This window comes from Rhinatrema bivittatum, chromosome 6 (genome assembly GCF_901001135.1).
Source record: "Rhinatrema bivittatum chromosome 6, aRhiBiv1.1, whole genome shotgun sequence".
Lineage (NCBI taxonomy): Eukaryota > Metazoa > Chordata > Amphibia > Gymnophiona > Rhinatrematidae > Rhinatrema > Rhinatrema bivittatum.
This window is the reverse complement of record NC_042620.1, coordinates 364,654,902-364,679,083: the sequence shown is the minus strand read 5'-3', so window position 1 is coordinate 364,679,083 and position 24,182 is coordinate 364,654,902.

Sequence of the window (24,182 nt, the reverse complement as noted above, 5' to 3'; positions counted from 1 at the left end):
ACCCCCCAGCCTCTTCTTTTGGCTTTTTTTTTTTTTCTAGGGTAAGATCTTCAGCTCTTGGTATCCCTTCCCAGCCACCACCCTTTTGGGGACTTCTCAGATTTTAGAGCTTACCTTTCTGTGGTCTGTCAGCGCTCTGGAAAGTCGGATCTATTTTGTTGCCTTCAGTGCTCCGGGAGGCTGCTGCCACTTTAGTGCATCAGCCACGGCCTCTGGGCCAGCAAGGATCAGGGAATGGTTCAGAGCGCTCGCGGTCTTGGGTACTCATGGGGGATGGGTGTTTAGCCTGCCTGCCTTCTTTTTTCCGGCTGTGTTGGATAGCATGCATGGTCTTGTTTTGGCCTGTTCAAAAAAAAAAAAAAATGAGCGAGTGCGTGGCAGGCTAAAGAGTCTTGCACTAGATGGCTTTCTTGTGTAGGGAGTTCAGCAATGGGGGTTTTCATGCAGACTCAACCTTATGAACCAAGTCGGCTTGAGGGTAGCTCTGGCCAGATGAATGAGGTGCAGCTCTGGCAGGCGGTCAGTCAGTCTTTTTGTGCCTAGCAGTCCTTTGCGCTTTCAGTGCTGAGCGCAGTAGCAACTGCGCTTTTCCTCTCATCGTCATGTTGGTTTTTCATCCTTCTTCTCCCTGGCGACCCTGTTCCAAACATGTACCACTGTCCGGAAATGCTTTCGGGCATTTTCGTGGGGAGACCAGTGTGGTTCCGTTTGGCAATGAGCAGGGGGGGCCTATTGCCTTCAGGCTGACTCATGGCTCCTGACCAGGTTATTTAATTTATTTATTTATTTTTAACTTTTATATACCGACATTCTTACATCAAATGCAAATCATACCGGTTTACATTAAAACAGAAAATGCAGGAAATATATTTCCATAGTCTAATACAATGAACATTTATAACTAAAATTGTTAACAAGCCATAAAGGTAAGAACTTATTTTTTATTTTATTTATTTATTTGAGGTTCTTTATATACCGTCATTCGTTTAGTAACATCATGGTTAACATTCAACAATATTTTAGCAGCAGCAGCGCTGGAACAGATAGAAATTAGCGGCAGTGCTTTACAATTAATATTCAACTTAAGAAAGGTCATTAGGAGATTATAACAATGCTAAGTTAGAGCAGAGGAAGAATTGATACATGGCAATGCAAACAGAGATGGGGAGGAAGAGGAAAAATGAAATAGTAGAAATAAGATGATTTCATTAAAATTAATACATAGGTTAAATACATTAAGTACATTAGGCACAATAGATTACTAGGTGTCAACTTTATAAATATATTAGAAAGGAGTACATTATGTAACTCAAAAGGATAATGCATATTTACAAATTTACATAAGTTTAGTCTCAGGGAAAAGCATGAGGGGAATAGCTGGATGTGATGTTGGGTACTTTATGTGAAGGCTTTTAAGAATAACCATGTTTTTTCAATTTAAGATTTTTATTAGAAACGTCATGAACAATAAAGTGTAGCATTATTGGATACAAACGTATAAAAATACAATAAACACTGGACAAAAATGAGTTTCTATGGTGTTATTATGTATATTATACCCCCGTCCCCCTCCCCCCCATCTTGCAGAATCCATTTGGGCACAACATCCAGTACAATATATGCACACAACGTGATTAAGAGATAACGGTATCTACCATAGTCTGGGCACAAAAAGAGAGTGCTCAACATTATTCATCCTGTAATTAGAGACACTCGCCATAATTGGTAAGGCTGCCAGACCTTCTGGAAGGAGGGCAATCTATGTTGTTTGTGAGCTGTTATCTTACATAGATGATAGACCTTATCCACCCTCATTTTAATAGCCGCTAGAGAAGGTGTCACTGGACCCTTCCAGTGGCGTGCTATTTCACACCTAGTTGCTGAAACCACAAACTTAACAAACCGAGAATGATGTATATCCCCTGACGTAAGGTCCCCATTGAGAAGGGCCTGCTGCGGTGTGAGAGAAACAGTCTCCCCTATAATACCCAAAATCCAATCTGAGACAGCATCCCAGATCCGAGAAACCGTTTTGCACTCCCACCATAGATGAAAAAAGGTACCCGTTGCCCCACATCCTTTCCAACATTTGTCCTCCACCTGGGGATAGAGACGGTGAAGCCTCTCTGGGGTGTAGTGCCACCTGTAAAGTAGTTTAAATTTGTTTTCAATAACAGTGGCCGAGATTATACCCTTCCCCATCTTAGAATATATAGTATCCCATGCCTCCTCATCCAGAGTTACCCCTAAGTCGCTCTCCCACGCAGCTACATAAGCCGGAGGGGTCCGCAAATCTTGATTAAGCAATTTGTACACTTTTGATAATAAACTGGGAATCTTATCTACTGCCCTGCAGTAAGATTCGAATAGAGATACCGGAGACTGAAGATTGCTCCTTAAGCCAGAATGTGTGCTATAGGTTTGCAGTTGGAGATATCGATAACGATCCCAAGGGTCCAACCCATATTTATTCTGGATAGTCTCAAAGGGCAACCACCCATTGCTGTCCCAAAGATGACCACAGGTGGTAATCGCCTTGTCCAGCCATCCTTTATTTATTTATTTATTTATTTATTTATTAACTTTTATTTACCGACATTCGTGCAGCACATCATGCCGGTTTACAATGAACTCAGGTGGAAAATACAGTGTAATGATAAAACAATATTTATAATAATGATAGTAAATAAATAACTGGCAATAACAATTAACAATGTGGGGATGGGGAAGAGAGGAGAACAAAGGCAGATAGAGAGAAGAGAAGTAAAGGAATGAAAACTATAGGAATAGAGGGAAACTATGTACAGATGACGGAGTGCACAGGTCTCATTAACTTGAGTATAGGTATCAGTAACTTAAGTACAGGTTTCATTTACTTAAGGAGGGACTCATGAGGACTTGAAAGCCACCAGTATTACTTGGGCTAAGGTGTTCATTCGGAGAAAGGTTATTTGAGGGAGATTGAAAGGTGTACGGGGGGGTAGGGGGTAGAAGGGGGCGGTTGGGAGACAAAGGATTGGAAGGTGACTAGGAGTGAAGAGGGGTAGGGGTGGGTCTGACGGAGGGGGGGAGCAGCACTCCTTATACGCCTTCCCATTGAGGAAATCCCCGTGATAAAAGGGGGACGAGTTGATGGACCCAATCCGTTTACCCATAAGAACCTTCCACCAAGTGTACCATATTTGAACAGTATGCTGCATGGGCAGGGACATCTCTTGCATTCTCGGCCATTCAGAACGCGGTCTCCACACCAGGGAGGATAACGGGCGAACCCCCACAATCTCTTGTTCTAAAGCTATCCAAGGCTTCCCCCTCCCCGTCCTGTGCCACTCCGCCACCACTCGTAAGTGAGCTGCAGCGTGGTACCACACCAGATTGGGTACCGCTAGACCCCCGTACAGTTTAGGACGGAAAAGCACCTTACGGGCCACCCGAGGGTGTTTACCCTGCCAGATATATTTCATAAAACGTCTCTGCCATTTCACCAAAAGCCCCTCTGGTACTTTAAGAGGTAACGTCTGGAATAGGTAACAAAGCCTGGGTAAAATGTTCATTTTGAAGGCAGCTATACGCCCTAGCCATGATATATGGTAACGGCTCCATTCTTCCATTTCCTTATAGATTTTGGCCAATAATGGAGGGAAGTTGAGATTAAAAATATCCCCTTTGTTTCCAATATAAACCCCGAGATATTTTAGTTTATCTTTGGCCCATCAAAAAGGGAAAGCTGCCTGAAGCCCAGAAACCTGAGCACTTGATATGGAAATATTAAGAATCTCAGTTTTATCCCAATTTATGGAATAACCAGACACTTTACTAAAAGATTTAATAAGATCTACCACCACTGGGAGAGATCGCAAAGGGTTAGTGAGTGTTAAAATCACATCATCAGCAAACATAGCCAGTTTTGATGAGAAGGCCCCCACTTCAATGCCAGTTATGGCCGCTGTCTCCCTGATTTTCTGTGCTAGTGGTTCTATAAAGATGGCAAATAATAAAGGGGACAGAGGGCACCCTTGCCTCATTCCCCTTTCCACCGGGAACTATGTGGAGTATCCTCCATTCACTTTGATACATGCTTTAGGCCCCTCGTACAATCTTTTTATCCACTGAATGAAAAAATGACCAAATCCCATAGAAGCTAGGGTCTGAAAAAGAAACGGCCAATGTACCAAATCGAAGGCTTTTTCAGCGTCCATTGCCATTAATAAAAATGGAAGCTTACTGCGTTTAGCCCACCAGAGAGAGTCTATGACTTTCCTAACGTTATCAGAGGCCATACGCCCCAGGATAAAACCCGCTTGATCGGGGTGAATCAGGTGCGCAATATGATGGTTGAGCCGATTGGCCAATATCTTAGCCAATAACTTAAGATCGATGTTTAACAGAGAAATGGGCCTATAGGAGCCACACTGTGTGGCATCTCTGCCTGGCTTTGCTAATATGGTTATCCCCGCTACATTGGAGTTAGAAGCTAAGTGACCCTCTTCCCTTAAGGCATTAAACATCCGTGCCAGGGGACCTGAAAGCTCATCTGTAAAACATTGATAGAACCTGGCTGTAAAGCCATCCAATCCAGGGGATTTGTTCACTTTCAGCTGTTTAATGGTGAGCGAGACTTCCAAGGGAGTTATAACAGCATCCAATGCCGCACTCTGACTCTCCATTAAGCGGGGAAGCGATACACCACGTAAAAAAGCCTCGATGTCCTCTGAAGCAATATTGGGATTTCTTTGGTATAAAGTAGCATAAAATCTTAGGAAACGGGACCAAATATCCTCATTTGAAGTAAGAGGGATGCCCTTTTCATCCTTAATTTTAGTGATAAGGTTCTGCATACCTTTCACTTTTAACTTATTGGCCAGAATCTTACCCGCCTTGTTACCCCCTTCAAAATATGTTTGCTCCACCCGCTCCATATCAAGCGCTATCTGGGCAGCGTCCAAGGCTGCAATTTGTGAGCGGCAGCTATCAATCTGTTCCCTCACTTTCTCAGTTGGCCTTTGTTGATGTTGTTGCTCAAGTGTCACTAACTTACTCATAAGTGCCGCTCGTTCCTGACTCTCCGCTTTCTTAACAAATGAAGCTCGGGCAATAAGCTCACCTCGCACCACCGCCTTCAGACAATCCCATAATGTTATAGGAGAGATATCTGGTGACTCATTAAATTGTAAATATTCCTTGATATGTTGTTTACACTTGGACACAAACATGTTATCCTCCAGTAGGCCATCATTCAGCTTCCAGAACCTCTGACCCCTGTCATATAAGGGAAACGCTAAATCCACCCACAATGGAGCATGATCAGACCACGTAATTGCATCTACTGTGGCTTTGACCACACGATGGAGAAATCCCCTATCCACAAAAATGTAATCAATCCTCGTATACAGATTATGGGGATTGGAATAAAATGTATATTCCCTCCTTTGTGGAAATAAAAAACGCCACGTGTCCTCTAATTTGAAATGATGGAGGAGCTTGATTAGGCTGCCCCTGTCTTTCTTAGGGATAGAACCCCTACCTACTGAAGAATCCATTTTGGGGTTAAGCAGGATATTACAATCCCCAGCCATGATAAGATGGCCCTCGAGTTGGTTCTGAACAGTGTGAAGCAGTTTATCAAAAAAGGCTGCCTGACCTGTGTTAGGGGCATACACATTTACCAGCGTATATTTTTCCCCCGCAACCTGAATAATAAGCAGGAGGAACCGACCTTCAGGATCAGGTACACACTTAATGAATTCGAAAGCAAAATCCTTCTGGAACATAATCCCCACCCCAGCATAACGTGCAGACTGAGTACACGCCGCCCAATACTGTTGTGGGTAATGTGGCGAGCGCATTAGGTGCTCATATCGTCGTTTCAGGTGAGTCTCTTGTACCATGGCTACAGCCACATTGCCCCTTTGTAGTTCTTTAAATAAAAGTTTACGTTTGCGTGGCGAGTTTAATCCTTTCACATTTAAGGATAATAGTCGGAAAGTCGTCATGGCAATAAATCAAAATGAGAACACATGCAATCCTGCCCAGCGCTGTTCTGTCTCTGATCTCCAGTCCACAAAGAAATAGCCCGACCCATGGTAGAAAGCGGAGTCCGGTGTGCACAGTACTCAGGGTCCTGCAAGAATGTGAAACCCCAACGAATAACCATGTTTTAAGTTTCTGCTTGAATTTTTTTGGGCATAGTTCCTGACGAAGATCAGGTGGCAAACTGTTCCAGCAGGAGGGGCCAGCTATGGCAAAGGCACGTTTTCTGGTTGTGTCGAGTCTGGTAGTTTTGTGAGGGGGTAATTGGAGTGTGGCTGCATGTTGCGGTCTGGGGGTTCTGGAGTGTTTGCGGAACTGAATGGCATTATTGAGCCAGATCATGTTCTCAGTGTATAGGGTCTTATGTATTAGTGATAGGACTTTGAAGGTGATTCTTTGAGCAACAGGTAGCCAATGAAATTCTTTAAGTATGGGAGTGATATGATCTGACCTTCTTGTATTGGTGAGGATGCGGGGCCGCAGCATTTTGTAACATTTGCAGCGGTAGGATGGTGGAATTGGGAAGGCCTAACAGGAGGGCGTTACAGTAGTCAATTTTAGCAAATAATAGGGTTTGAAGCACTGTGCGGAAATCACACTGGTATAGGAGGGGTTTTAGTTTCTTAAAGGTGTGCAGTTTGAAGTATCCATCTTTTATAGTATTATTGATGTGTTTTTTAAAATTAAGATGGCTGTCTATAGTGACACCTAGGTTTTTGACATTTTCAGTAGAGATGGCCAAAGGGAGAGGAGAGAGTGTGGAGGATTCTTTGTTGTTGCCTTTGTTGGGGGAGATTATCATGAGTTCGGTTTTGTCAGGATTGATGGCTAAGTTGATGCTGGTGAGGAGCGCGCTAATGTCTGAGAGGGCAGTTTCCCATTTTTTGAGGGCATTGGTCAGCGAGTCAGTGATTGGGATGACAATTTGTACATCATCAGCATAGATGAAGTACAAGAAACCAAGTTCAGAAAGGAGGTGACAGAGGGGGAGGATGTATATATTAAATAGGGTAGAAGATAGGGCAGAACCCTGGGGTACTCCATGGTTTATGTTGTATAGTTGTGATTCTTTGTCCCCAAAGTAGACTTTGTATTGTCTATCTTGAAGATAGGATTCAAACCAGCGCAGTGGGGTATTAGCTATACCTATTTCACTGAGACGGGAGATGAGGATATTGTGGTTTATGGTGTCAAATGCTGCCGATATATCAAGCATGGCTATGAGGTAGGAGTGCCCTTTGTCAAGCCCAGTGAGGACGGCGTTGGTGAGTGAGATGAGAAGGGTTTCGGTGCTAAGATGCATACGAAAGCCAAATTGAGTAGGAGCGAGAAAATTATGCTTTTCCAGGTAATCTGTAAGTTGTGTGTTTACAATTTTTTCAAGAATTTTTGCTAGGAAAGGTAGATTGGAAATGGGCCAGTAATTAGAGAGGTCGGAGGGCTCAGCTTTGGGTTTCTTTAGTATGGGTTTAATGATGGCTTGTTTCATTGGGGTAGGAACTTCACCATGGGTAAGGGAACAATTGATAATATTAGCAATGTGTGGAGCAATTATTTCAGGGATAGATATGAGGAGTTTTGTAGGTATAGTGTCACTAGGGTGTGTGGCTGGCTTCATTTTTTTAATGGTGTTTTCAATTTCTAAGGAGCCGGTGAGATCAAAGGAATTGAAGGTGGCATGATGTATATTGGGGATGGGTTTGGCAGGAAGATTGTTGTTAGGAAAATGGGTCATGATTTTTGCGATTTTCTCATGAAAGAATTTGGCAAGTTCTTCAATTCTCTTTTCAGCATCTTTGTCCATGCAGGGTGTAGTATTGGGTTTTGTCAATTGGGCTACATATGCAAAGAGCGCATTTGAGTTAAATTGCAAATCATGAATTCTTTTGGCATAAACTTGGAAAAAAAGGTTAATTAACAGAAAAAATAAATGAAAGAATTTTAAATGAAGCACAAAGGGTTGCATTAAAAATAATAATAAATAAATAAAAAACACCAGAGCCGCGCATTTTAGTGGTGATTATTGAGGAGCATGTGGGTAAGGGTTGCACATGGGCTGATGGTTTCCCATGCCATGTTGCTCCCCTTCTGCTTGCTGCACCAGAAGTGCAAGACTGGAGAAAGGTTAGTGACAGGTTCTGCTGAAGGAAGCAAGAGGCAGCCTTGGGCCATAGTTTGCGGGTCCTCTACCCCTCTACATGCTCCGAACCATGCTGTGTCTGAGGTCAAATAGCTGCAGATATATTAAAAAAAAAAACAGAAGTGGCAGCATGTTATAGCCCATGCTCAGCATCACTGGACCTTCAGAGTGTGGCCCTAGAGCGGTCATTATTTCTGGCAATGGCCTATGGCCAATGGTGTGGAGATGATCCTGGTCAGCAAGCTCGAAGCGGACTGTGTTGCTGGGCTGGGTAGGGGGCCTAAACTTGGATGAGGGGAGGCAAGATCATGTCATGGGTTAGGGAGGGATTTTGATGGCCTTTTTGGTGCTGTGGCAGCATGGGGAGTTCTCACGATGGCTGCTCGCAGTGGCTATAGCTCTGTGCCTTCCTGTTTCAATTTTGCTGGTGGTATTTTTATTTTTCATTTTATTTCCTGCTGCTACTGCAGTGGGACATTCGATGACTGGGAAGGCGAGTTTTAAAAAGAACAACCCAGCTTTATTATTTTCTTTTAAGCAAAGAAATTTGGAGCATGGCAGTGATTGCATACAATGCCCTGGGGATGGCTTAATAGAAACCTTGAAACATAGAAATGACAGCAGAAAAGGACCAAATGGTCCATCCAGTCTGCCCAGCAATCCCACGGTAGCATCTGCTTTGCAGGTTACCCCCATGCTTAACAGACCACATGAGTCGGGCCATTGTTGGTTGCTGTTTGAATCCAATTCCCCGCCACCCCTTTCCCTTGAAGCACAGAGCGATGTTGAGTTGCATCAAAAGTATCAGGTTTATTGGTTAAGGATAGTAACCACCGCATCAACAAGTTATCCTCATGCTTGTCTCGCCAGACTGTAGAAGTCGGGGTCCTCGTTGATTGCTCTCTGAATCCAATCCCTCTTTTCTCACATTTGCTAGGCATGGGAATTGTAAGCAATATTTCCATCGTTTTATTCCCCTGGTGATAATTTTCCCTTTATTAGATCTCAGAAACATTTTGCATAAAGGGCTAGCTGTTTGATAGTGCTAATGCCCTTATCATGGGGCTTGAAAGTGGCCTTCACGGGCTAATAATTGCTGCCATAAAAAAAAAAAAAGCACCCTAGTCCTGCATTATTGGAAATTCACATTTTACCCTTTCTAGTACTTTCCTGATCTTGTGGAGTTATGTCATATCCCCCCCCCTCCCCCAACATATCCATGATGCACAGGACTAGCCTCTTTGCTCAGGGTGCTGTCTCACCATGGAGCGATGAGGAGGCAATGTGACATTCTCTAATTTGTTCGCCATTCCCTTCCTGGTAGTTCCCAGCATTCTGTCTGCTTTTGACTGCCGTGGCAAAATGAGCCAATGATTTGGATGTTTTCTCCACTGTGACTCCTGAATCTTTTCCTGGCAGTGGTTCCTGCTGTGGAGCTTGACGTTGTGTGACCACAGCATGGATTGTTTTCCTTGTGTGTTTCGCCTTGCACTTGTGCAGATTGAATTTTTATCTGCTATTTGGATAAGAACATAAGAAAATGCCATACTGGGTCAGACCAAGGGTCCATCAAGCCCAGCATCCTGTTTCCAACAGTGGCCAATCCAGACCATAAGAACCTGGCAAGTACCCAAAAACTAAGTCTATTCCATGTAACCATTGCTAATGGCAGTGGCTATTCTCTAAGTGAACTTAATAGCAGGTAATGGACTTCTCCTCCAAGAACTTATCCAGATACCTGGTCTTATTTATTTATTTATTTAGGATTTTTATATACCGACATTCTCGATACAAATATCGAATCAGGTCGGTTTCCATAGAACAAAACTGTCGCGGTTAAGGCGTTACAATAAACATTTTCTGAACATAAGAACATAAACATAAGTTACAATAAAAACATGTTACAATAAACAGATGTTCTGAACATAAGAACATAAATATTCAATAGACAACAATAACTCGTCAAATAACGTGAGTAAATGGAGAAAATAGCTAAAAATAGACGGTGAGTTAAATTGGGATGAGCAAGTGACAGTGAACAATGTTGATGGGCATAAATATGAGTAATGCATGAGCTAAAGAACTAATACATCAACAAGGGAGTCTTTCAAAACAAGTGTGCTGTCCAGATAAGTCGTAATCGGGCCTTGAGGGGATATGGGCGGTCATGGAACTTATAGTGGACTATTTTGCTCTTTGACCTGGTCTTCCGGTATCTGAGGAGGCTCTGGCAGTTTCTTACAATCTGCTTGTGATTTAAGTACTCTGAATAATTAGTGTATGATTCTAATGTGGTTCTTTGGTAGCAGCATATTTTTAGCTCATTACCATATCAGCTTGCCCCTACACTCCAACGCAGATGAACACCGCTGCCATCCCACACCATGATGCAAATGAAAATATTTGATGGATGTACACAGCAGCCAGGCACTACCATATGGTTGGAAGGCCTTTTTGTTTCAGCGCATGTGCTCGTTGGAATAAAAGCAGAACTTCAGTCACATTTCTTCAGCCAAGAGCACTGTAGTGAAGAAGCAGGTAGCCCATGAAGCAGGCATAGTATGGTAGTCCCATTTGCTTGTCATTAGGGTGTTAGGCACAATGGATAGTGGGGCTGGATAGTAATGATGGCCGAGAGGGACCATATGGTTCATCCAGTCTGCCCAACAATTTCTTGTGGTAGTGACTGCCGCTCCATGCAGGTTATGCCTGTGCTTCTGTGAAGGGTATTGGCTGCCATCTCGTGAGGGTTACCTCCAAGCCTTATGTTAAGGTAACAAGATTTACATTCATAACCAAGCAGCTGCGAAACCCATAACAGAAAATTATGGCTAGCAACATTTTCAGGGTAAGCATAAGAACATAAGAACATAAGAAAATGCCATACTGGGTCACACCAAGGGTCCATCAAGCCCAGCATCCTGTTTCCAACAGTGGCCAATCCAGGCCATAGGAACCTGGCAAGTACCCAAAAACTAAGTCTATTCCATGTTACCGTTGCTAGTAATAGTGGTGGTTATTTTCTAAGTCAACTTAATTAATAACAGGTAATGGACTTCTCCAAGAACTTATCCAATCCTTTATTAAACACAGCTATACTAACTGCACTAACCACATCCTCTGGCAACAAATTCCAGAGTTTAATTATGCGTTGAGTGAAAAAGAACTTTCTCCGATTAGTTTTATATGTGCCACATGCTAACTTCATGGAGTGCCCCCTAGTCTTTCTATTATCCGAAAGAGTAAAAAAAATGATTCACATCTACCCGTTCTAGACCTCTCATGATTTTAAACATCTCTATCATATCCCCCCTCAGCCGTCTCTTCTCCAAGCTGAAAAGTCCTAACCTCTTTAGTCTTTCCTCATAGGGGAACTGTGTTATGGCCACCGGTGGCGGCAAGCTGCGACCGGGGCCAGCCACTCACCGGGGTGGCAGACCGCTCCGTTCGCGGTGACCGCACTGGCTTCGGCGGGTTCGTCCCGCGTTGGTCCCTGCTGCTTCACCTAACATGGCCGCGGCGTCGGCCGTCCTCCTGCTCGCGTTTGGCTCCACCCCCCGCTGGTTTCCCCTAGAGCCGCGCGCGGCAGAAGATAATCCTTAAAGGAGCCACTACAGGAAATTAGATTGGCTCCTTCCTGCAAGCTCCAGCTGTGAGAGAGTATTTAAGGCAAGGCCTGCACCTCAGACCTTGCCTTGGCTTCTTGGCTCCTGGTTGTTCCTAAGTTTGGTTCCTGTGCCTGATCCTCCGTATTTTGATCCTTGACCGGCTGTGGTGTATTCTCTGGCTCTCGACCCCTGGACCAGCTGTGGTGTATTCTCTGGCACTCGACCCCTGGACCGACTGAGGAGTTCCTTAGGCTCTGATTGGACTGTTCATACCTCTGATCCCACGACCTGCTGGAGGCGCCAGCTCAGCTCTACCTTCCATGACTCTTTGGAGACATCTACCTCTAATCCCACGACCTGCTGGAGGCGCCAGCTCAGCTCTACTTTCCACGACCCGTTGGAGACGTCTACCTCTGATTCCATGACCTGCTGGACGCACCAGCTATCAGGACCACACAACCTGCAGGAGGCGCCTGCATCCAGATCTCCTGGTCTTCCATCTTGTGAGAGTCCTAGACTTGGCCTCGCCTTCCAGCGACTAGACGTTCGTTCTTCGCTGGACCAAGGGTTCACATCCCAAGTCATAACAAACTGTTCCATTCCCTTTATCATTTTGGTAGCCCTTCTCTGTACCTTCTCCATCACAATTATATCTTTTTTGAGATGCGGCAACCAGAATTGTACACAATATTCAAGGTGCAGTCTCACCATTGAGCGATACAGAAGCATTATGACATTTTCCGTTTTATTCACCATTCCCTTCCTAATAATTCCCACATTTTTTTTGACTGCCGCAGCACACTGAACCAATGATTTCAATGTGTTATCCACTATGACGCCTAGATCTCTTTCTTGGGTAGTAGCACCTAATATGGAACCTAACATTGTGTAACTATAGCATGGGTTATTTTTCCCTATATGCATCACCTTGCACTTGTCCACATTAAATTTCATCTGCCATTTAGATGCCCAATTTTCCAGCCTCACAAGGTCTTCCTGCATTTTATCACAATCTGCTTGTAATTTATCTACTCTGAACAATTTTGTATGATCTGCAAATTTGAGTACATCACTCATCGTATTTCTTTCCATAGCATTGTGTGCTTGGCAATGCTTCTTAATCAGGCCCCCTCAGAATGACCTTGCATCTACAGGAGATGTGCAGAATATGTTACCACAGCGGATCCAGAATTGGGGCCACTGTGATTTGGCCATTTTTTTTTTTTGTCTGTGCAATTTGATCGTATCGACAGAGCTGTCCAGTTATCTTGTTCTCCCAATCTCTTATAGCACCCAGACATTGTTTTACTCTGTCTCAGCATTCTCTTGATAGTGGGCTCCTATCACATCGCCTTTGAGAGAGCACATGGCAGGTTTTGGCGTGCAGCAAGATCTTTACACATCTAAGATGTCAGTATGGATCTTCTCGCTTATTATCATACTTTTAGCTCATTTTCCAGCTGAACTATCTTCTTTCAGCATTAATGTTCTCTTAAATTTGCTTTGTTGTAACAGGATATCTTTGGTGTTGATCCCATGCTGCTTGATTTCCGTTTCATGGAGAGGCCATGGAATGCATCCAGTACTCAATAAACAAAGGGCCACCATTGGCTTCCAGTGATTGGTTCATCAGGTTACATCAATGAATCTTGCGGGATGGGAGTCAGAAGGATGGCCATCCAGTAAAGGTTTTATTACCTCTTCATCAGCATGTGGCTTCCCCCTTTAGGAATTTGGGCTCATGGCCAGAGGTATGGCAGGTAATATTGCCACTTTGATAAATTAATGCAGGATTATAAATCATCCATCATCTTGGTTTGGCAGTCATGCATTTGTGGTCAGATACCTTTCTCAGCATCCCTGCGTCAATATAGGTTTGGCGATCTGAGTAGCTTGGTATAAGGGATACTCATTATCCCTGATGCCTTCTATGCTCTAGCATTTGCATGCCTGCATTTTCCAAGACCAGTGCATATTATTACGTTTTTATAAAGTAATTTGTGTCAGGCTATAACAATAGTTGTCCTTGCACTCCAGATTTTATTTTCTCTTCCAGGAAGATTGTTCACAAGATGGCATTATAGCTTATGGAAGGGTGATTTATATATGCTTATAATCTAGTCTTTTGGAGTATGAACAATGATTCATATTCTTAATAACCTAATGGGTCTTGTATAATCATTGGTCCGAAGCATAAATAAAGTGTTTACCTTCAAAACATGCAATTTTAAGAATTAGAGTGCAAATATCTAATAAAGTGTACTTCCCCTCATTTTTTCTTTTTCTCTTTTTTTCTTTTCTTTTCCCGTTTCTTTATCCAACCCCGTCAAACCAAAGAACGAGCCCAACACGATATCATGTTTCGCTGTTGCTGCTTCAGGGGCTATGAATGAAATTCTCAAAAACTTGAACAAACATAAATTGTATAGAATTCCACAGAAGGATTTACATAATAACTTTTTCTGAAAGGAATAATAAACAAAAATAAATGCCACTTCACATGGGAGATTATTTTGTTACAGGATCGACAAAAAGTACTTCCTAGATGCTAGATAACTTCTCAAGTGTGCCAAAACATCATTTGAAAGGCCCCTGCGCATGGACGTTTTTAACATCAATATTGGTGGGCATAAATGTCATGAGTGACATCCTGATTGAATTATGTAGCCAATTGTGAAAAATATTGAGAAAATTAAAGAAAAACATTCCACTCAATTTCTTTATTGTCCCTATGGGGTGACTGCTTCTAACTGGAAAATCCATTTCTGTTCCTGCTGGATTAATCTTCAAACACTCTCTCCCCTTCCCTCCCGCCAATGTGCCAAAACATTTTCCGAAATGGTTCAACAATACTCGTTGAAATCATGATTATGCTGAAGGAAATGGTTGACCAGGGGGGCATCTTCTTTTCACTTTTTAAGGCGGTTTCTATGTTCAATCAGTTGTGTCTTGATTTTCTTTTTAGTCATACCGACATACTTGAGGTTGAATGGGCAAGTGATCAGGTGGATAACGAATGATGACGTGCACGTTACATCGGATGGTAACTTACTTGCCTGAAGGTAGTGAAATGTGTGTGCAAGATAATTTTATTTTACAAATATCACAATTGCATACATTAGGCTCAACTAGCTTTTGATCAGGAGCTCATATGACACGTATGACACAATCTCTAATGTTACAGCCCCTAGAATAAGCAATCCTTAGGTGTGAAGAGAAAATAGGATTCACTTTTTGAAAAGGGCAGCAGTTCTTATGTATAGTATTACTAATAAAAGCTGATAGTGTCAAGTGTTTGAGGACCAAGGTCTGAGGGTTCAAATCCTGATGGGAAAGGTTTTACAAAAAGATGTTCCCAGTGGTTAAACAAAGCTCTTTGGTAAGCTGATCAAATGCATGAAATTGGATAACCCCTATTGAGGAATCTAGAGGCCATTTTCAATGCTTGGTCTTGACTAAAAGGAAAATCAAGACGCAGATGATTGAACATAGAAGCTGCCTTAAATACTGAAAAGAAGATACCCTCCAGGTTGACCATTTCCTTCAGGATAATCATGATTTCAACGAGTGTTGTTGGACCATTTCAGAAAATGTTTCGGTACATTGGAGGGGGGGTAGAGATAGAGGTAGAAGATTAATCCAGCCAGGACAGAAATGGATTTTCCAGTTACAAACAGTCACCCCCATTGTGACTGAATAAAGAAATTGAGTGGAATATTTTTCTTTAATTTTCTCAATATTTTTCACAATTGGCTACATAATTTTATCAGGACGACACTCATGCCAGTTACACCCACCAACATTGACATTAATAACCACTTCCATACGACATTTTGGTTCACTTAAGAAGTTATCTGGAATCTGGAATCTAGTAAGTAGCTTTTCTCGATCCTGTGACAAAATAATCTCCCATGTGAAGTGGCATTTATTTTCCTTTCAGAAAAATGTATGCTTGTTCAAGTTTTTGAGAATTTCATTCATAGCCCCTGAAGCAGCAACAGCGAAACATGATATTGTGTTGGGTTCGTTCTTTGGTTTGACAACGTTGGATAAAGAGATAGAGAAAGAAAAGAGAAAAAGAAAAAATGAGGGGAAGTACACTTTAATAGATAGTTGCTCTCAAATTCTTAATTGCATGTTTTGAAGGTAAATACTTTATTTATGCTTCGGACCGATGATTATACAAGACCCATTTGTTTATTAAGAACATGAATCATTGTTCATACACCTAGGGTGGTATGAAGGTCCATTTACAATAACCATTTATTGCATTTATGATATGATTTATTTGGCCTAGCAACACGTTTTTGTTGCAGCATTTTTGTTCGTGATTTATAATCTAGTTTCTAGCATATGCACGATAGCATTTGAAGGACCCTGGGAAGTAACTCTGAAATATTATAGACTGGTAATCGCCCAGTGTTTGCTAATATATTTGCTAAGCTGATTGGTTATAAGTTCTTCTGTTTGATCTTCCAGCTCTTGCAACCTCGCACTATACAATAGTTTACATCTTACGGCAAGGTCTCCAGACCAAACATTAGACAATTTAGCACTATTCATCTATGCTCTAGAAATGAGTTCAGTGGAACCCTGGCAGTTGGGATGATTCAGGACTACCATATTCGCATTCAAATATAGCATATCTCATGTAATAAACTCCATAGATTTCAGGATAGAGAGCTTGACAGGCATATTCCAGAATGGAGGCAATCACATAGGTTGGTGACAACATGCAGTATCCTCCTATGGATTTTGGAGGGATGGTACTATCGCCAAAGCAGTATGCATTTTGGATAAGATATTGAACAAGAGCATTAAAAGCTTTTAAAGCTCTAGGCAGCATCAGTGGTTGGAAGATATGGCCACAGCTGGGTTGGTGAGGTGTCACTACCATGGGCTTGTGGCGGGGGTTTAATCATTACTCAGGGTGCACGGTATGTGTAATTATTGAAAGTTGGCTGGGTAGAGAATACCAAGTAGCAAGGTATTCATGCTCCTATGTTATATTGGTGGATGACAGTGAGATGAGTTGACTGTCAAGTCTTCATCTTCAATGGCCAGGATTGGCCTGCGCATCACCCAAAATTGTGTTGGCATGCTTAATGAGTGACAGCTCTTTTACGGAGCAAGACTTCAGTACACTGCTGAATGCAGGATAACCTGAGGGGCAAGGCTTCAATGGCCCTGTGTCTCCCAACAGCGCTACATTGCTGTAGCATACTATAGAGCTCTTTGAAATTGGAGCATGGCTTCGACAGCCCTGTATCGACAATAGTGCTACATTGCAGTAGCAGGATCCTATGGAGCATTTAGTGAATTAAAATACAGCAGGTCACTCCTGGGGTTTGAGAATATTTTAGTAATTGATGTTTTGTAAATTGAATGAATATTAGCAATTGTATGCAATGACCTATGTAGTGGCCATATCAATCCAATAAAGATCTTCATTCAAATAATAGACTGATATTTGTTTCTTAGAGGTGTGAATCATGTGATTGATCGTCTTAATGATCGATTTTGGCTGGGGGGGGGGGAGGGAAATTTTATCGTCGTTTTTTTTTTTTTTTAAATCGTTAAAAATCGTAAATCGAGGGAGGGCGGGAAAACCGGCACACCAAAAAAACCCTAAAACCCACCCTGAACCTTTAAAACAAATCCCCCACCCTCCCGAACCCCCCCAAAATGTTTTAAATTACCTGGGGTCCAGTGGGGGGGTCCCGACGCGATCTCCCTCTCTGGCCACGGCTGCGTTGAGAAATGGCGCCGGTGGCCCTTTGCCCTTATCATGTGACAGGGCAAAGGTAGCGCCAGCGCCATTTTGGTTCCTGGCTCTACCTTTGCCCTCACTATGTCATACGGGCGACCGTCGCCCGTATGACATAGTGAGGGCAAAGGTAGCGCCGGCGCCATTTTGAAGATTGGCAATACAGCCCGCGTGCAGCAGGTCGCTCCCGGACCCCCACTGGACTTTTGGCAAGTCTTGGGGGGGTCAGGAGGCCCCCCCAAGCTGGCCAAAAGTCCCTGGGGGTCCAGCGGGGGTCCGGGGGCGATCTCCTGCACGCATGACGTCGGGAGCCAGGAACCAAATTGGCACCGGCGCTACCTTTGCCCTGTCACATGATAAGGGCAAAGGGCCACCGGCACCATTTCTCAACGCAGCTGTGGCCAGAGAGAGAGGGAGATCGCGTTGGGACCCCCCCCCACTGGACCCCAGGTCATTTAAAACATTTTTGGGGGGGTTCGGGAGGGTGGGGGATTTGTTTTAAAGGTTCGGGGTGGGTTATCTCGTCGGGTACTATACTGTCCATAATAATACATTGCTAATACAGTATTATAAAATTGTTTTGTTAAAAAATTGTAGGTACTTGGTACCTGTTATAACACATTGTAATCAAATTTGTATGTAATACCTTGGTATATGTTTTCAGTACATGTGGAGGTATAAGGATTGTTAGTCTACATGATGTATTTTAATGTGAGATTGTGGTGTGGGGTATGTTAAGTATGACTGGTATGTATGAAGGTGAGATGTGATTATTTTAATGTGGGAATCTCTATTAGCACATAGCGGAACCTATATAATATGTATTTTTGAAATTATTGTTAAATAAAATTGAATATACAAAATTTGTTTGGCATTAGAATGTGCTGAGTTCCTCTGGTTTAGTAGTATATTGACTTTAGCAACAGAGGTATGCACAAGTGTATATGTCCTTTTAGTAAGTGACATTTTATTAATAAAAACAGACTTCTGCCTTTCTTTGTTTGAAGAATCCATTTCTGTTTCAAACTCCAGGCTGATGAACCTTTTCTGGTCACTGGCTATGCCCTTTTATCACCATCATAAGGGAGTAACTACCAACAAGCCTAAAAACTTGAGTATTGTAATACAAAAGCTACCTGGCCTCTCTGTCATGTGATGGACATCTGCTACAACTACCCCCTCCCCCAGAAACAGCCTTATAGACTAAGATAGTTCTCTTGTTTGGGTTATCATTTACAGGCCTTTTGTGTGTATTATCAATATCTCTGTAGATCTGAAGCCCGTTTCACAAAACTACAGTCTGTTGAACCTTTTGTGATTTAATGGTTCCTGATCATTGTTTCTCCCTGATTAGATCATGAGTCCAGACATCTATCCGCACCTGCATCATTACAATATCCACCCCCCCCCCCTCCTTTTGTTCATGAAAAGGTAGTGTGTTATCAAAATCTCTTTAGGTCTTGGGGGTACTTTACAAAATGTAGACTGATGTGCTTTAAGAGCCACCCTCTGTGTATTCCTTCATCCCACCCACACAGCATTCCTAAAAAAAAAAAAAAGATTGTGTATTATAACACAAAACCATCTGCCCTAAACTGTCATGTGTTGAACACCTGTATTATCTACAACAGCCACACCTTTTGGGAAAGGCCTTTCTCTCATGAATGACTTGTCATCCTGGTCTCTTTTTTTCCCTTCCAAACAGTATCTCATCCTGATTAGATTAACCATTTACCAATCTTGAGTCCAGACAACTTCCCCCACACTTAGCTCATTGCAATGTTCGTTCCTTAATGAAATAGTTGCTGTATCAAACATTTTACAGGCTGTGCATTGTTATCAATGACACTTAATAAAACCATAAGATATCCCCCTTTTGTAGCCCCCCAAAAACTTCCATAGATCCTTAAATCATGATTAACACATTTTGTTAATTCTGATATATTTATTAGTTGCTTTTATTAACTAATTTATACACATGGCAAAATTTATTAAATATTACAAAGTATTTCATTGTCAATTCACGCTTCTGAAAATACAGATAAGAAAAACATTACTAGCAAACAAAGTGTTTTATTATGCATTTTTAAAAAAGGACTGGTGCTTTCTCCCATAGATGATGGCATTTATATATTTTATCATTAAAACCTCATCTGTAGGTTTAAGCAAGCTGTTTAGTTTTTGAACAGGATTTTCAGCAGTTTTCATGCTGTGGATAAGATATATGACCAGATTCAAATCGTCATTGTTTAGGCTTAATATGCCTCTTTTATATACGGCTAATACAATAAGATTCAAAACATGTTCTAGGCACAACCTGTTACAAGCGGCCCTTAATTTTTCCTGGGTGTCAGAGGCAGTCAAATAAACACAACGATGGTCATCCTGACTCGGTTCATCAATAAGACACCCGTCGTAATTATCATGCTGTATGCTGGCCAGACACTTTGTAAGAATGCTATACACAGCCACCCTTACGATTGATCTAAATGTCGTTTTTCAAAAAAGACCATGTACCGGTGGGGATTTCGGAAACCCTATATAGCTCTACCAGCTGAAACCGTGCACATCTTCAGGTTTGATCTTTTTTTTTTTTTTTTATCACCTTCTGAGTCTGGTGGTTCTTTGATATTTGGGCAGAAACAACACATACATTTCATTCTGATATCTGATGTGTCCCCATATTCTTCTGTTTGTAAAGATCCTTCATTTTCCTATAAAACATAATATAAACATTAAATTAACACCTCTTCTAAACAAACTCTATTATAGATAGTTTCCAAACACACCACTCCTAAAATGCATAATTACAAGGAAAGAGATTTTTTCTTACCTTACACTCAAGCTTTTCCAACAAATAATCTGCTTTGGCATCTAATGCGGTATGGTGCAGCTCTGTATCTGCAGAGTCCATACCATTTTCATTGACCAGGTCCGGATCTGTGAATCAAAAAGCTTTTGTCCCAATGGTAGTTCATCAAAATCTGGCCCAGTGCTTTCTTCTTCTGCCCTCCATTTTCGTTTATGGCACTTCTTTAGTTTTGGCTGCTGCTGCTTGCTTTCCATTTCCAGCCATTTAGGTGTCTCATACACAGCCATTATTTTATTTTCAGGGTCACAAAGCTAAAAGCTTTTTGTGAGGGGAACATCTACCCCCCCCCCCCCTCCCTTCTGCCTGAAGATTGTTCTCACATGATCACTATCACATGCTTACTTCTATATCCAGTCTTGCAAGTTTGAGCATGCCTATGCAAAGGGGGGTTTTATACCAGCAAAGCTACCTATAGAGCCTGGGTCATAATACATTTAAGAACATAAGAACATAAGAAAATGCCATACTGGATCAAACCAAGGGTCCATCAAGCCCAGCATCCTGTTTCCAACAGTGGCCAATCCAGGCCACAAGAACCTGGCAAGTACCCAAAAGCTAAGTCTATTCCATGTTACCATTGCTAATGGCAGTGGCTATTCTCTAAGTGAACTTAATAGCAGGTAATGGCCTTCCCCTCCAAGAACTTATCCAATTCTTTTTTAAACACCGCTATACTAACTGCACTAACCACATCCTCTGGCAACAAATTCCAGAGTTTAATTGTGCGTTGAGTAAAAAAGAACTTTCTCTGATTAGTTTTAAATGTGCCCCATGCTAACTTCATGGAGTGCCCCCTAGTCTTTCTATTATCCGAAAGAGTAAATAACCGATTCATATCTACCTGTTCTAGACATCTCATAATTTTAAACATCTCTATCATATCCCCCCCTCAGCTGTCTCTTCTCCAAGCTGAAAAGTCCTAACCTCTTTAGTCTTTCCTCATAGGGGAGCTGTTCCATTCCCCTTATCATTTTGGTAGCCCTTCTCTGTACCTTCTCCATCACAATTATATCTTTTTTTAGATGCGGCGACCAGAATTGTACACAGTATTCAAGGTGCGGTCTCACCATGGAGAGATACAGAGGCATTATGATATTTTCCATTTTATTCACCATTCCCTTTCTAATAATTCCCAACATTCTGTTTTCTTTTTTGACTGCCACAGCACACTGAACCAACAATTTCAATGTGTTATCCACTATGACGCCTAGATCTCTTTCTTGGGTTGTAGCACCCAATATGGAACCCAACATTGTGTAATTATAGCATGGGTTATTTGTCCCTAAATGCATCACCTTGCACTTATCCACATTAAATTTCATCTGCCATTTGGATGCCCAATTTTCCAGTCTCACAAGGTCTTCCTGCAATTTATCACAATCTGCTTGTGATTTAACTACTCTGAATAATTTTGTGTCATCTGCAAATTTTATTATCTCACTCGTCATATTTCTTTCCAGATCATTTATAAATATATTGAAAAGTAAGGGTCCCAATACAGATCCCTGAGGCACTCCACTGTCCACTCCCTTTCACTGAGAAAATTGTCCATTTAATCCTACCCTCTGATTCCTGTCTTTTTGCCAGTTTGCAATCCACGAAAGGACATCGCCACCTATCCCATTACTTTTTACTTTTCCTAGAAGCCTCTCTTGAGGAACTTTGTCAAACGCCTTCTGAAAATCCAAGTATACTACATCTACTGGTTCACCTTTATCCACATGTTTATTAACTCCTTCAAAAAAGTGAAGCAGATTTGTCAGGGAAGACTTGCCTTGGGTAAAGCCATGCTGACTTTGTTCCATTAAACCATGTCTTTCTATATGTTCTGTGATTTTGATGTTTAGAACACTTTCCATAATTTTCCCTGGCACTGAAGTCAGGCTAACAAGTCTGCAATTTCCTGGATCTCCCCTGGAACCCTTTTTAAATATGGGGGTTACATTAGCTATCCTCCAGTCTTCAGGTACAATGGATGATTTTAATGATAGGTTACAAATTTTTACTAATAGGTCTGAAATTTCATTTTTTAGTTCCTTCAGAACTCTGGGGTGTATACCATCCAGTCCAGGTGATTTACTACTCTTCAGTTTGTCAATCAGGCCTACCACATCTTCTAGGTTCACTGTGATTTGATTCAGTCCATCTGAATCATTACCCATGAAAACCTTCTCCATTATGGGTACCTCCCCAACATCCTCTTCAGTAAACACCGAAGCAAAGAAATCATTTAATCTTTCCGCGATGGCCTTATCTTCTCTAAGTGCCCCTTTAACCCCTCAATCATCTAACGGTCCAATTGACTCCCTCACAGGCTTTCTGCTTTGGATATATTTTAAAAAGATTTTACTGTGAGTTTTTGCCTCTACGGCCAACTTCTTTTCAAATTCTCTCTTAGCCTGTCTTATCAATGTCTTACATTTAACTTGCCAATGTTTATGCTTTATTCTATTTTCTTATGTTTGTTCCTTCTTCCAATTTTTGAATGAAGATCTTTTGGCTAAAATAGCTTCTTTCACCTCCCCTTTTAACTATGCCGGTAATTGTTTTGCCTTCTTTCCACCTTTCTTAATGTGTGGAATACATCTAGACTGTGCTTCTAGAATGGTACAATGACCATGCCTCTTGGACATTTTTTACTTTTGTAGCTGCTCCTTTCAGTTTTTTTCTAACTATTTTTCTCATTTTATCAAAGTTTCCCTTTTGAAAGTTTAGCACAAGAGCCTTGGATTTGCACACTGTTCCTCTTCCAGTCATTAAATCAAATTTGATCATATTATGATCACTATTGCCAAGCGGCCCCACCACCGTTACCTCTCTCACCAAGTCCTGTGCTCCACTGAGAATTAGATCTAAAATTGCTCCCTCTCTCGTCAGTTCCTGAACCAATTGCTCCATAAAGCTATCCATATCCATAAAGCTATCATCCAGGAACGTTATCTCTCTAGCGTGACCCGATGATACATTTACCCAGTCAATATTGAGGTAATTGAAGTCTACACACTAGAAACAGTTATGATGAAACACAACGAATACAAATCTTCTCTAAAAAGACGTCATGTAAATATGATTTTACTTAATGTGCTATTTACTTACAGAGCCATCATAACACCTGCAGGCATACCAGCGTTTTTTGCTTTGAGGTCTTGCCACTTCAGGTCACATTTAATCATTGGCTCTAGTCCTTTATTCTACTACTTGTATTTTTTAGGTTTTTGCATTTTTCATAAAATTCTGTATCGGGATTGAATCTTACTTGAAGTGACTCAAAATGTCAAAATCACAAATCAGTCCGACGCGCGTTTCGCATCGCTGCATCAGGGACTGAAACACACTCAGCTTCAATTTTTTACGGATTGCCCCGTTTTACTCAGATTACTTGCTTGGCTATTAATTTTCTGCGAAGGACAAACAACTTGTAGTTTCTTAATGGAGCACATTATATTAATGTAAAATAATTTGGCACATACCTTGAGGGTGCTGAATAGAAGCAACAGTAAACTCACCCAACCTTGCCGCCATTTCCTCTTGCCGGCGTCTGAGCAAAGTTGCCGCGAGAAGTCCACTGAATTTAAATGATTTTTCAGCTGTATGAAATCAGTCCAATTCAGCTGTGCGTGAAATCAGTACAATTCAGCTGCGGAGATGACGTTTACATAAAATGGACCCACTCAATTTCTTTATTGAGTCCATGAGGATGCACTGTATTTAATATGTAAATCCATCGTTGCTCACATTGGCGAAGACGCTGTACTCTGTCACCCC